Genomic DNA, 12,300 nt, shown 5'->3' with positions numbered 1-12,300 from the left:
ATGAAAACAAAGAAAAAACGAAAAAGAAATGGTGCGGTTACTCGCGTGCGAACACGCATTGGCAATTTTTAGCGTTCACGTTTCCGCTCGCGCCAAGACCCATTCATATAATCTTGGTCCTCATTGAGAACAAAGTTTTCGTTTCTTGTATCGACAAGGCGACAACAATGTATATATACGAGTTTGCAAGTACGAAGAGGTAAGTTCTTTTAATTTCGACGTTTAAGATCATGCAATGCCGAATTCTCATCGGAGGTGAAACGTCGAGAGAGGAAATTGGCATGGTTCGTGCTGAAAATGTCTCTCGTGAAGATGGCGCGAATTTTGATCTTCAGGGTCATTCGTTCGCCCTTGATGTGTGTATGTGTGTGTGCGCGCGTGTATGTAAGAGAGAGAGAGAGAGAGAGAGAGAGAGAGAGAGAGAGAGAGAAAGAAAGAGAACCAACCCTCCTGAGTTGTGCCAGCACTCCAACACTTACTGTCGCAATACGACAATCGATCTCGAGGCTGCCGACTACGCAGCATACATTTTCGTGCCTCGTTAATCTAGTTTGTCAGCTTGCTCGGACCGTCATGAGTTAAATTGTTGGTAATCCTGCTAATCCAGCGAGCTCTTATTTTATCATGTCGGTGGACATTGGTGACAGCAGCAAGTAAAGGGAAAGCGCGATAGTACTCGATGATTACGCTCTTCGATTATACGTACGAGCGACAAACGTGCGAAGAAAAAGTAAAATAAGTAAACACTTTCGAGATTGACGATGTAAAAGTTTGATGATTTCGATGAGGAAATACTTAGGCAATGATTCTAAAAATCACTCTTGAATCGTTTAATTTAATTTAATTTAATTTAATTTAATCGAGTCTCTTGTCTATATCAATTTTTTCCATAAAAGATGAAAATTTTCTATAAATAACATCATTCTTCTTTGTTTTTTCATTGATTATATCGATTATTGACCGGGTCAGTGATTAACTTAGGTATCTTAGTTTCGCTATCGCTTAGTTTCGTTGTATATATATATATATATATAGTCGAGCTACAAAGATACACGATCGATAGTCGTGCGTTTAAGGTTCATGCACACTGGTGTATCAGGGAAAGCTAATGTTTGTAGATCTTATCGACCGACCCTTAAACCTACGAGGCTAAGAATAAATTATTATCGTTCGAAGACGTGCACGAGAACGTACGAAGACGTAACAAAATTTTATTTCATTCAGAGAGATCGTTCTTCAATGATCGCGTAAGTACGGCCATGAATCACGAGATGTCCGAATATGTATAATCGATCTCGAGACTTTATCCTTATCTTCCAAATTGATCTATATTTATGGTATCATTGCACGCGGCATGTCGCCTTTAACTTTGAAATCTACGAAATCGAAGTAAGTTTTGAGATTAAATAAGTTCCGAGAGCGAGAGCGAGAGAGAGAGAGAGAGAGAGAGAGAGAGAGAGAGAGAGAGAGAGAGATGCAAATAGAGAAAGCTCACGAACGCATTTCTCTTTCTCTGGATTTGTGACGACGAATAGGATGTTTTCTTCGTTTCATTATTTACGCATGTGTATACATGAAGATCCTTATTTGTCCATATTTTTAAATTCAGGTTCACTGACTCAAAGCAATACATTTTTTTGCTCCCAACTTTAGCTTGCCTCTCGCTTGCAACATCTTGAAGCTCTCGTACTACCTGACCCTTTATACCTGAGTTCACTGACGCATTCTCCCTTCGCTCGCGGGCGGTCCACGCAGTATCCACTTCTTCTTCTTCTGCTTCTTCTTTTTCTTCTTCTTCTCATTCTTGTTTCTTTTTCCTTCACAAAGAAGTCGCATTCTGACCGCTTGGAAAATAGAAACCCTCGACGGAGTTTAACGAACGCACGGTTTATCGGTTCAATATTCATATTATCTATAAAGGATATATACGATAAGGACCGATGTTGAACGGTAATGATTGGTTTCGTTTTTTTGATTATCGGTTAATCGTATCGAAAGCTCGTTCGATTTCTCGAAGAAATCGACTACGGTGGTCGACTCGTGGCGACTCCTAATGAATTTAGAATAGCAAAAATTTATCTCGTAGAAAAGACGAAGCGAGTATGCACACCTGCGCATTATCTCTCGCCCGCAACTCTGACGTCATTAAGTTCGAAACGACTAACTCCGCATGGTTTATTGGTCGCGCACGTTTATACGTCTTGTTACATTGTAGCCTCGCAACAGGAATCGGAACAGGATCGTTGCGAGGAGGTAGAGAAGGAGGAGGAGAAGGAGGAGGAGGAGTGGGAGGAGACGACTGGATATTGTCGAGGCGTAACAGATCAGAGTGAAAGTCGAAACACGATTCCGGTGCGGGCTCTCCGCGTATCTCTCTTCTCTCGTAGCAAGTACGAAGAGAAGACGGAATGATTCTCTCCTATCTTTCGTCTCTACTTTTCGAATATACCGAGGGAGTTAAAATATTCCTTTTTATACAATTAAACGCCTTCACGCCTTATGGATTCGACCGTCGAAAGGCTTGTTGTGCAACTTTGTTCTAACTCGATGAATTTTTCCCGCGTTACCGATTCTCCCTTTTCGGATTACTTCTTCGTGAGGAAGCAAACTTTTTATCTTCCATAAGCATATAACACAAATTCAATTATAATTTAGCTTTAATCAATGTTTATCCTGTCGTTTTGAATAATTAGCTTAGAAATAAATATGATTAGTTTGGCCATGGGAAATTCTCTAAAGAGGAGCTAACGAGAAGAAAAGGAGGACAATAGATTTTTGAAGGATGTTTCGGTGGATCAAACAAAGTCCAAGAACGCGACGTTCTTTCGAAGGAATCAAGGAAAGTGAGAGTAAACATTATTCTCGATCGAATCGGTCAAATGGGGACGACCAGGTTTTTTAAATACTCTTTTTGAGTGGTTTCTTTTTTTAGTTGATTTTGACTCGGCGCACGTCTTTTATCTCGATTTTATTTCAATGTTTCTCGCTTTTCGAGCTAGCGGTGACGTACGCATTTCTCTCTCTCTCTCTCTCTCTCTCTCTCATTTCGTGCTGACGTCCCATCGACCGCCTGTAGCGTGTACTTCCGATTAACTGGTCAAGCACTCGACGGTACTTATGCACTTAGGCTCGGCGAAAGGGTGCTGCTCGCGGTGTTTCGTCGTCTATTTTTATCACGAGTTCACAGTGGGTCCGATACTCCTTCCGTTACAGTCTATCTTTCTCTCCCTCTCTCTCTCTTTCTCTCTCTCTCTCTCTCTCTCTTTCTCCCTTTCTCCGTTTCTTCCATCAGCTTTGAAAGCTCTTTGATTTCTCTGTTCGCGCGATTCTATGAAAGAAGCGTCAAAAAATATCATCGCTTTCCTTTCTCTTTGTTCGTCACGTTTGTCAATTTACGTGCAAATTGATTGTCAAACGTTTTTATACAGAAACCATTATGATCGATATTTTTTTTAAATTACTTTTAATACATATTGCGTGTATAGGTTTTATTTGAGAAAGAATTCTAGTCGGAAGAAATTTTTGTATTTGGTAAGATGCGTCGAAAACCCATCAGGTTTTTTTTTTTCATTGAATAAATGCGACGATTCTTTGCGAGAGGAAACAAAGTAGGAATGAATTAATTGCTGAATCAGAAATCGGACGACAGCTGTTAAGATCGATGACTCACGATGACTACATCCAAAGTTTGACAACGGCACGTCAGCAAATCGACATTGCTCCCCTTCCGAACGAACTCGGTGGGTTTCGCGTGGGCTGCTACAGAAGGACATGCTTTGGATTATTCGGACGTGTCTTAATTTATTGTCCTGCGCAGTTGGGCAGGTGTTCGATGGAAAAGACTTATTGACCCGGAATTATTGGATCGGAGATCAAGAAAGAGCTCATTGGATTGACGAATAACTTTGAATTGTTTCGTACGAATTCATGAAATGACAGAAATAGTTTGATATTAGATTTTAACTACCATACGTCATTTTAAGGAATCGTCTGAACAAGTACTTATACGTATCTTGAAAACGAGAAGTGGAGAGCGAATTGAGAAAAGAATTTTGTCGATACTCGATGGAGATCGCGTAGGCGATTCGCATAAAGACTTTCACGATTATAGATACGTCGTGGCATAGTACAATCGTAGGAATAGTTTGTCTTTCTTACTATAGAAAAAAGTCGCATGGAGGACGTTGCGCCGTAGAGTGAAACAATGGCTGGTATTCGGAGCGTGCATTTATTTAAATCGGGGAGAGCAAGTGTTGCCCCTTGCGGATGGACTGCGCAGCGAAGAGGTTAAATATATCTGGCCTGGCCTAAACGTTCCCTCTATCCTCATTCCTTTCGAGCGCCAAGCTAGTCTCCGACTCTCCGTTAAGATTCGAATACGACTTTTCGAGACGAAGAATCAGAGAAAGAAAGAGAAGAGCAAACTCCATAAAGTTTTCTCGAATGCTCTGGAAAAACACGATGCGACATCATTCACTTTCATTGAACCCCGTTTGCGAATGGAGGAGAGATTAATTTTTCCAACTATGAAATATGCGATAGGTTAATTTTTTTTATGCGAATTTTGTTTTGTTTTTTTTTCCTTTTTCTTTGTTTTTTACCGGCATAAAGAATAAAAAAACAAGTTGCGGCAGTTTGTTTTTTATTCTTTATGCCGTTTATTTTTCGTCCATATCAATTTGCTCGTCGATCAGGAAAATGTTATTTTTTTCTTTTTGTTTTTCTTATTTCCTATTCGTAAAGCTGTTCAAACGAAGCCAGAACCGGTTGAACATTTCTTTTTGTACATGTGTCCATACATACGAGCACGCGTTGCTCGTAATTTCGGATGGAAAATATCGATGCAACGAGGAAGTTTTAAAATTCCGCCTACGCTCGGTTGTACTCTCAGCGAGAGAAATATGACGAGGAAAAGGGAATGAGAATAATTTAATATACACGAAGTATATGGATATGTACTTTTATTAAAAGACACGAGAGACAGTGTTTACAGATATATACATTGTCCTTATTTTTATTCTTTTTAGGTTTCGTATTCGGGTCGAAAGTTATGCGTAACATTTTCGCGCTCCGGTAGTAATACGAACTATATATCGAGGCCATTAGTGGATCAAACGCATAATGACCGTTAAATTACTCGTGATACACATTGCGATCTTCCCTCTCCTTCCTCTCTCTCTCTCTCTCTCTCTCTCTCTCTCTCTCTCTCTCTTTCTCTCTCTCTGCTGCTTTGATATACGAGCTTCTTCTTTCGTAAAATTTTTCGCGTATCATCGACCCAGATTAATTAAGGTAGCACGTTTTCTTTTCAAAGAGTTTCAGTACGATAACTATATAAATATATTTATTTAGACGAAAATAAGAGCAATTTCTAAATCGTAGTGGGTTGAAAGCAATTAAGTGGGAAGTGCAGACGCTGGTGGGTGTATGCACGTTGTGGGAAGCAAAAAAGCAATGCGAAAGTGTAAGTCGTTTGCGTAACGTAAAGACGTTTAAGGTGGAGTTCAGGTTTGTAAGCGATAAGTGTTTTCACGAATCCTTCTCCAATTGAAAGCGTGTAAGATAATTAAAATTCAGCTTCGTTCGAACTTATAAAAGTAATAATTATATTTAAGAAAATTAGAACGGGATTTCGATTGTGGTTTATCATGAGTTTGCTTCGCCGATACTACGATCTATCATTATCCCACGCAGAAAGTGAGCGTGCAATTTTTACAGATCATTACTTCGGACCGTGAGGCTCGCTGCCAAATTTTTGGCTTGCGATTCCACGCTGACTTTGCATATCTCGAATGTTCGTGAAAGGATCGCAACGGCCATTACAGCGGAAACTCGAAGAGTCGAGAGTTATTTCGTGACTTTCTTAAATAGGATAGTCGTCGAGTGACACGAGGAAGTTCATCGAAGAGGATCGATCGTGGGAAGACGCGTCGTTGTTTCTCGCATTCGTCCTTCGCGAATCGTCCTTATCGCTATGAAAATATCGTCTTTCGATATTAAAGGACGTGGAAGGTTTCGCGAAGGAAGACTTAATCTCAATTCCTTCGATCGGTATCGTTTACTTCCCACGATCCCTTTTCCCGTGAACGACGATATCTTTTTCGCTCTCCGTCGAAAAGGCAAAAAAGGGGGACGAAGGGAGGCCAAATAAGTGCCCGTAAGAGCCTGTCTCGAGAGGAAGCAAGTCAAGTGTCCAGCGATTCCTTCAGGTACGTCTTCGAGTAAAAGTCGACCTTCATATTTTCTTTTTTCTCTACTTTGTATCGTAAAATACATGGACTCTTTCGTGAAAGAGACGAGTGAGATTTTAAGACTAGAACCAGCAAGCACTGAATCATTACGGAGCTTCTTTGCTGCCGTTATTTACCGCTATGTTTTAGCGCCGCCGATTCCGGAAGTACGTGGGAAATTATTATCGCGAGTTATACGCGAAGCCTCGTAAACGTGACTACGAAATTGGCTATCTCGGTGATCGACGATACGTTTCTCAACAATCGTCATTAAGTTCTCGAAATGTTCCTTAACGTGCGATTGCCAATAAATCGATCGTGTAATAAGTATTTTCTCTTCGATGGAATAGTGATTTCATTAGAACACACTTTGATAAGCGCCTCGAAAGTGGCTCTGGAAAACTAATACGTCTCGACGTTAATTCTCTTATTCGGAGAATCCTAACGCACAATCATTCACAAAAAGTGCCTAGAGTCCCGATAGAAAAATACATCGTTCGAAGTATCATCGTCAGTCTTCGACTGACTCAGACGTCCTCGGTGTTTAGTCTGAAGGAATAAATTGCGTGGGACGTGCGGCTTATAGAAGTAATTGAGCACGTGTCGGTCGCGTTGATGAGCTATTATAAGGATCGCTAGGAATCAGCCATCCTGATATAAAAAAATTAAGCTCGTCTGCGTTCGCCCGAGCGAGCATAGACCCTCGACCTCATAGAAAGATGCGAGAGAGAGAGAAAGAGAGAGAGAGAGAGAGAGGATAGTAGATTGTCATAATATATCGTCAATCGTTGCGTTGTGAACAAAATTTCTTTTGATTGCGTCACATCGCGACACAATTGGAAATAAAAAGCGCAAGCTCGCAACGATTACTCAACTTGGAACGGTACAAAGCGAATTTACTATAATTACAAGCGTGTACAGAAAAAAAAAGAAAAAAAAAAGAAAGAGAAGAAACAGAATGGTCAAGCACCAGATCGCCGATGTAAGCCATAAACGGTGCAAAGGCAAGACGTTGTAAGCAAATGCACAGGCAGGACGCGATCGGCTCCACGCATGCGGCAACGCGCAACGCATGCGAAAGAATTGCCGAGATTAATGCCGTCCATTCGTTATGAACTTACCGTGTACTTTTTTTTCTCTTCTTTTCCTTTTTATTTCTTTTTTCTTTTCTCTTTTTATTTTTCTCTCCTTGCTCGAAATATCAAAGATTACGACAAGCTCGTAATTTATTTTTGTAGTTACGAGATAACCTGCCCGATGCTCGATTTTTAATTGCACGCCTTCGTTTAATGAGGACGTACTTTTTTCCTTTTTTTCTTTCCTTTTCCATTAGCACCGAGTTGCGGTGTACTCGCAATTAAACGACGCGATTAATAAATTAAAAGATCCAAATGTCTCGATTCTATGTTATTAGGACATCGATTTGAGAGCTCGCGTCGAGCTGTATATAATTCTTAGATAAATACACAACTATTATTTCGTTTTCTTCAGCTTTATCTTGGATTTTTGTTCCTATAGGAATCTACGAAAGGATCAATTCTCTCTCTCTCACACACATACACAATCGATCTATCGTTGCTCATTACTGGACCGAGTTCCATGGATCTTAATTTAATTTATTCGAGTTTAAATTCCATTTTTGTGGTCAGAGTTTAGTCGATTAGAGGAGCTTGCGATCACGGCACGTGTCCTAAGTGGAAAATGTTCTCACGAAACGAGTTCTTTGCTATTCGACTATATATTCCTTTCTCCGTTTTGGTAGCTACTCGACGTACACATGCACACACGTATATACTTGCTCTAATTAACCCAATTCAGCTCGACGAAAGAATACCTTCCTTTTTATGAGGAAAGTAATATATACTAGAAAGATGGCACTTTGTTACTTGCACGGAAAATCGCGGAGGATCTTCACAGCTGGCCCCTTGTACTTGCGTAATTCGCGTTTACGCGCTATAATCGATGTAATAATTTCTATAAATAATCACCCTCGTTGGAGAAATGTCCGATGATATTACTTGAAGAATATCAACGTTTTGCTCGGTATGGGCGCTCGAAGAATTATCATCATTAGTTCAATCGTACAGTCTTGGTCTTCTGTCCGTCAGCTGGTGGCATACATTCGTAATATTCTTATGATCATCCATCTGAGTCTGCTTGAAAACCGCGAAATATCGATCGCGATTCGAAACGTTTCCGAGTACTCGACCAACTTGTAAACGGACTTTCTGCGAAGGAAAAAGCTAAGAGAAACGAGAGATAAGGAAGACAAAAATTTGTCGAGTAGTTATGAATCATGAAAATTTAAGAGATATTGGATCAATCAGATCCGAGAAGAAGAGGACGAAGAAAAAACGGAAACTTATTATCATTGGAGTTAATTAAAGAAAATATAAGGATCAATATTGTTGAAAGCAAATTTTAATGAATCGTTAAGTATAGAAAAATGATCGTAACATTGAATCGCCTTAGTATCAACTTCGTCCAGCGAAGCGGAAATATTTGACTTTTGCCCTCGTGCACGGAACGCATACGCGTAAGTGAGTTGAAGTAAGAGGAACAAGAAGAAGAAGAAGAAGAAGAAGAAAAAGGAAAGGAAAGGAAGAGAGGAGAAGAAGAAGAAGAAGAAGAAAAAGGAAAGGAAAGGAAGAGAGGAGAAGAAGAAGAAGAAGAAGAAGAAGAAGAAGAAGAAGAAGAAGAAGAAGAAGAAGAAGAAGAAGGAGAAGGAAGGAGTCGTCTTCGTCTTTTTGGTCTTCCCAGGTCTGTGCTCGCTGTGGAAGCAGGACAGTGCCTCTCTTCGGCACGCACGTACCTGCCGTGCGCGCGGCTCGCACGTGTGTCGTTGTTGCTTGGCTTGACTTATGTGTGCAGCAGCTGCAGCAACGCAGTGTCATTGACATCGTGCGGCGAGCACACACCAGTTTCTTCGACGAGATGCTAGTGTGCGAGCGCACGCTCGTTTACTCGCTCCCTTACTCGCTAAGAAACCCACTGGGTTGCGTCCTCCTACCGATCGTACATTACACGCGAGGACGATTATAGCCACGGCAACGCCAACCGGCTGTGCGACGCTCGGCCTGTTCGCGCGAGGATCTCCTCCTCCTCCTTCTCCTCCTCCTCCTCCTCCTCCTCCTCCTCCTTCTCCTTCTCCTTCTACTACCTTCTTCTTCGTTTTCTTTTTCTTCTTACTTTTTATTCTTTTTATCCTTCCCGGTGAACCCTTCGTCTCTCCACCGCGTCGCCCTAGTCGCCTCGATGCGCGTCGAATTAAGCTCGCTCTCAGTCGTTGACAAAAGCGAGAAACAAGTCGAGATCTTATGCCGAGTTTATTATTCGTAGGGTGCTATCCTTCGAAGAGTGCCGATTTATATGTATATGTATATATATATATATATATATATATATAAATATAAATGTGAGTGTGTGTGTGCGCGCGCATGCATATGTATAAAAGATCCTCGCGCGAACACACACATGTACGCACATATGCGCGATTGGATGGAAAAACGGAATGGTAGCATGGCGCTTGAAGAGTGAAAGGAGGATGATTTCGCCCGTGGCATGGAAATGATGTCACGTGCTGACGGTGATTTCGTGACGATCGAAAATTGCCCCTCGATGGTAAATGGCTCTAACAACGAAGGATTCTCCTTTTCCGCGATCTCTCGACGCACGTGGCGAAATTTTCAAAGAATGACGTAGATAACGGGGATCATGTTATTCACGTGGACTTTTAGAAACTGAGAATTTGATCGATATTCGGTTCACTGCACATTTTTAGGTAATACTTAGGAATAATATTAGGATCATCGATTTATGGATCGATTTTTATTTAACCCGAGAATCATCTTGATAGAGCGTTGAATTTTGTTGAATATCTCATTATCATAGGAAATTCGTGTTCCGTAAACCACATCGGCGAGAGTTGGTGAATCTTCCTACGTCCGTGCCAAAAGTTAATCTTTCGAAATTCCGTACATTAGCGAAATCCTTCTCTGCTTTGAGAGCATGCAAATTTCCTTCTGCGTGGTTTCGAAGTTCGCGACGTTCGTTACTCTTATCGATCCTTTTCAGTTCGCCACTCGTTCTCCTTTACAGTCGATTGCCTCCGTTCGAATCAGACGTCCTCTCGTTTTCGCATTTACCAGACCGACGGACTGTAATTTCGAGACGCAACCCTACGTTACCGCCTTTAGCGAGAAAGAGAATTTTTCAAACTCGAAAGTTACAGCATACGTAAATATAGCTCGGTGTGTCGAAGACACGTTAACTTTATAAGCGTCTCGTTAAGGATACGCAACCCTTTTAACGGCTTCTTTACTTTTCACGACCAAATGGCCGAGTGCTACTGGGATGAACCCAAAAGAGAGAAAGGAGAAGAGAGGGGAGAACGTTCACGGTCGGCCAGCTTTAGAAGAATTCACGCACCTCGACGAGCTGCTTTCTTCGTTCCTACACAAGGGTTTTAGAGATTTACAGGCGGTCATTTTTCAGCCCGTTCCGACCCACCTTCTCTTTCCCTCCTTCTCCTTCTCATCTTCCTTTACTTCATGCTCGTTTACTCTGTCCCTCGGTAAAACAGACTCTCTTGCTTCAGTCTGAGGCTGCTCTCGTCTAGCCGCTTCTACCTCGTTTCTCTTTCGATTTCTTCCTTCTTCTCCTCTCTCTCTCTCTCTCTCATTTCTTTTTCTTCCCAGGCTCGCTTGTTCGCTCTCCTATCGATCTTTCTTTACTTTGGTCCTCTCATTCCCGTTCTCCGCGTCTTATTCTTATTCCTAGGTGGACCCTACATCTTCTCTCCTCTTCCTTCTACATTCCTCTCATCTCTTGGTCCCTCTCCTAACTTTGCTCCTGTTTTGTCCTCCCTCCGAGCGTTCCTGATCTCTCCGCTCTTGCGTCTCCTCTTCCTTTCAAGTCTATTCCCATTCGCCAGAGGCTGAAAGCCGCGACGACGGTAGCGCTGCCGGAACTGGTCCACCAAGAAGGAGAAATTCTTTGAAGGAGCCAGAAGAGGCACCGAGCCATCTCCTGAACGACATCAAGCCGTAGTTCGACTTTAATCTCAACTCCGGTGCATTCCGGATTTCTCCTTCTCTCCTTTTTCTCCTCCTCCTCCTCCTCCGCTTCCTTGGCTTTGCTAATCCTTCGAGGCTCGTCTAGCGCGATGAAATTATCAAGAGTTGTTTAAGAAAGACTGTTCTCACGATGACGACGAAACGGAATTTAAGTTTGTAGTATCGAAGAGATTATAGAAATTCTATCGTATTTTGAGAAATATTGTTAATTCGATCCTCTTGGTTCATCCTGACGTAATCGTTTTCTTGTTTACGAGTAATTATTAGTTTTAAGACGATTTTACCTGGCAGACTCTCTCTTTCAAGATGCAGATGCATTCGGTCTCACCTCGTATGCGGGCATCGTCGAGTTGCGATCGATCGTTTGAAAATTATAGAACCGGTTTGGTGGCTCCTTTCCGTCGAAAGTTATTGAAATGTCGAGCGTGCCGGGATACAGGTATTGTTAACGGGGGCAGTGACGCATCTCGCGTCTTTGTCCAACCGAGGGCGTTTGCCTACGCTGCGTTCGTGAGAACAAAAAAGAAAGAAGAAGGGAGGACCGGTCTCATCAACGTTTGGCATCGACGATGAATTCGTTAAGAGATTGGAGCCAAACGGGACGCGACATGGCACTGATAAAAGGAATTTTGGCCGAGCAGATAACGACTAATTTCGAAGATCGAATTCCTCGTCGATCGTCGACACGATCGATATAGCAAAAAGAATCGAATAAGAGACGCGTAGAATATTTTAACGATCTAACAATAAGATAGAGGTAGGATACAAAGTGAAGTATTTTTAAACGATTTCCATGACTATACCAATGATATTAACCTATTCACATAGAAACGTGTCATCGGTTCTCCCGAGTCTCAATAGTAACGTATCGAGAGAGTATACGTGAGATATCTCTTATAGAACGTAAAGGCAAACGTTAAAGGTTTCGCTATCTTGCTCACGCTCCGTGTGAACGACGCCCAGGAACTACGACTAAATCCTACAAGGAATCGCGT

The sequence above is a fragment of the Vespa mandarinia genome, chromosome 7 (assembly GCF_050613455.1).
Source record: "Vespa mandarinia isolate Hongniang chromosome 7, ASM5061345v1, whole genome shotgun sequence".
In the NCBI taxonomy this organism is placed as follows: Eukaryota; Metazoa; Arthropoda; class Insecta; order Hymenoptera; family Vespidae; genus Vespa; species Vespa mandarinia.
This window is presented reverse-complemented; position numbering follows the sequence as displayed.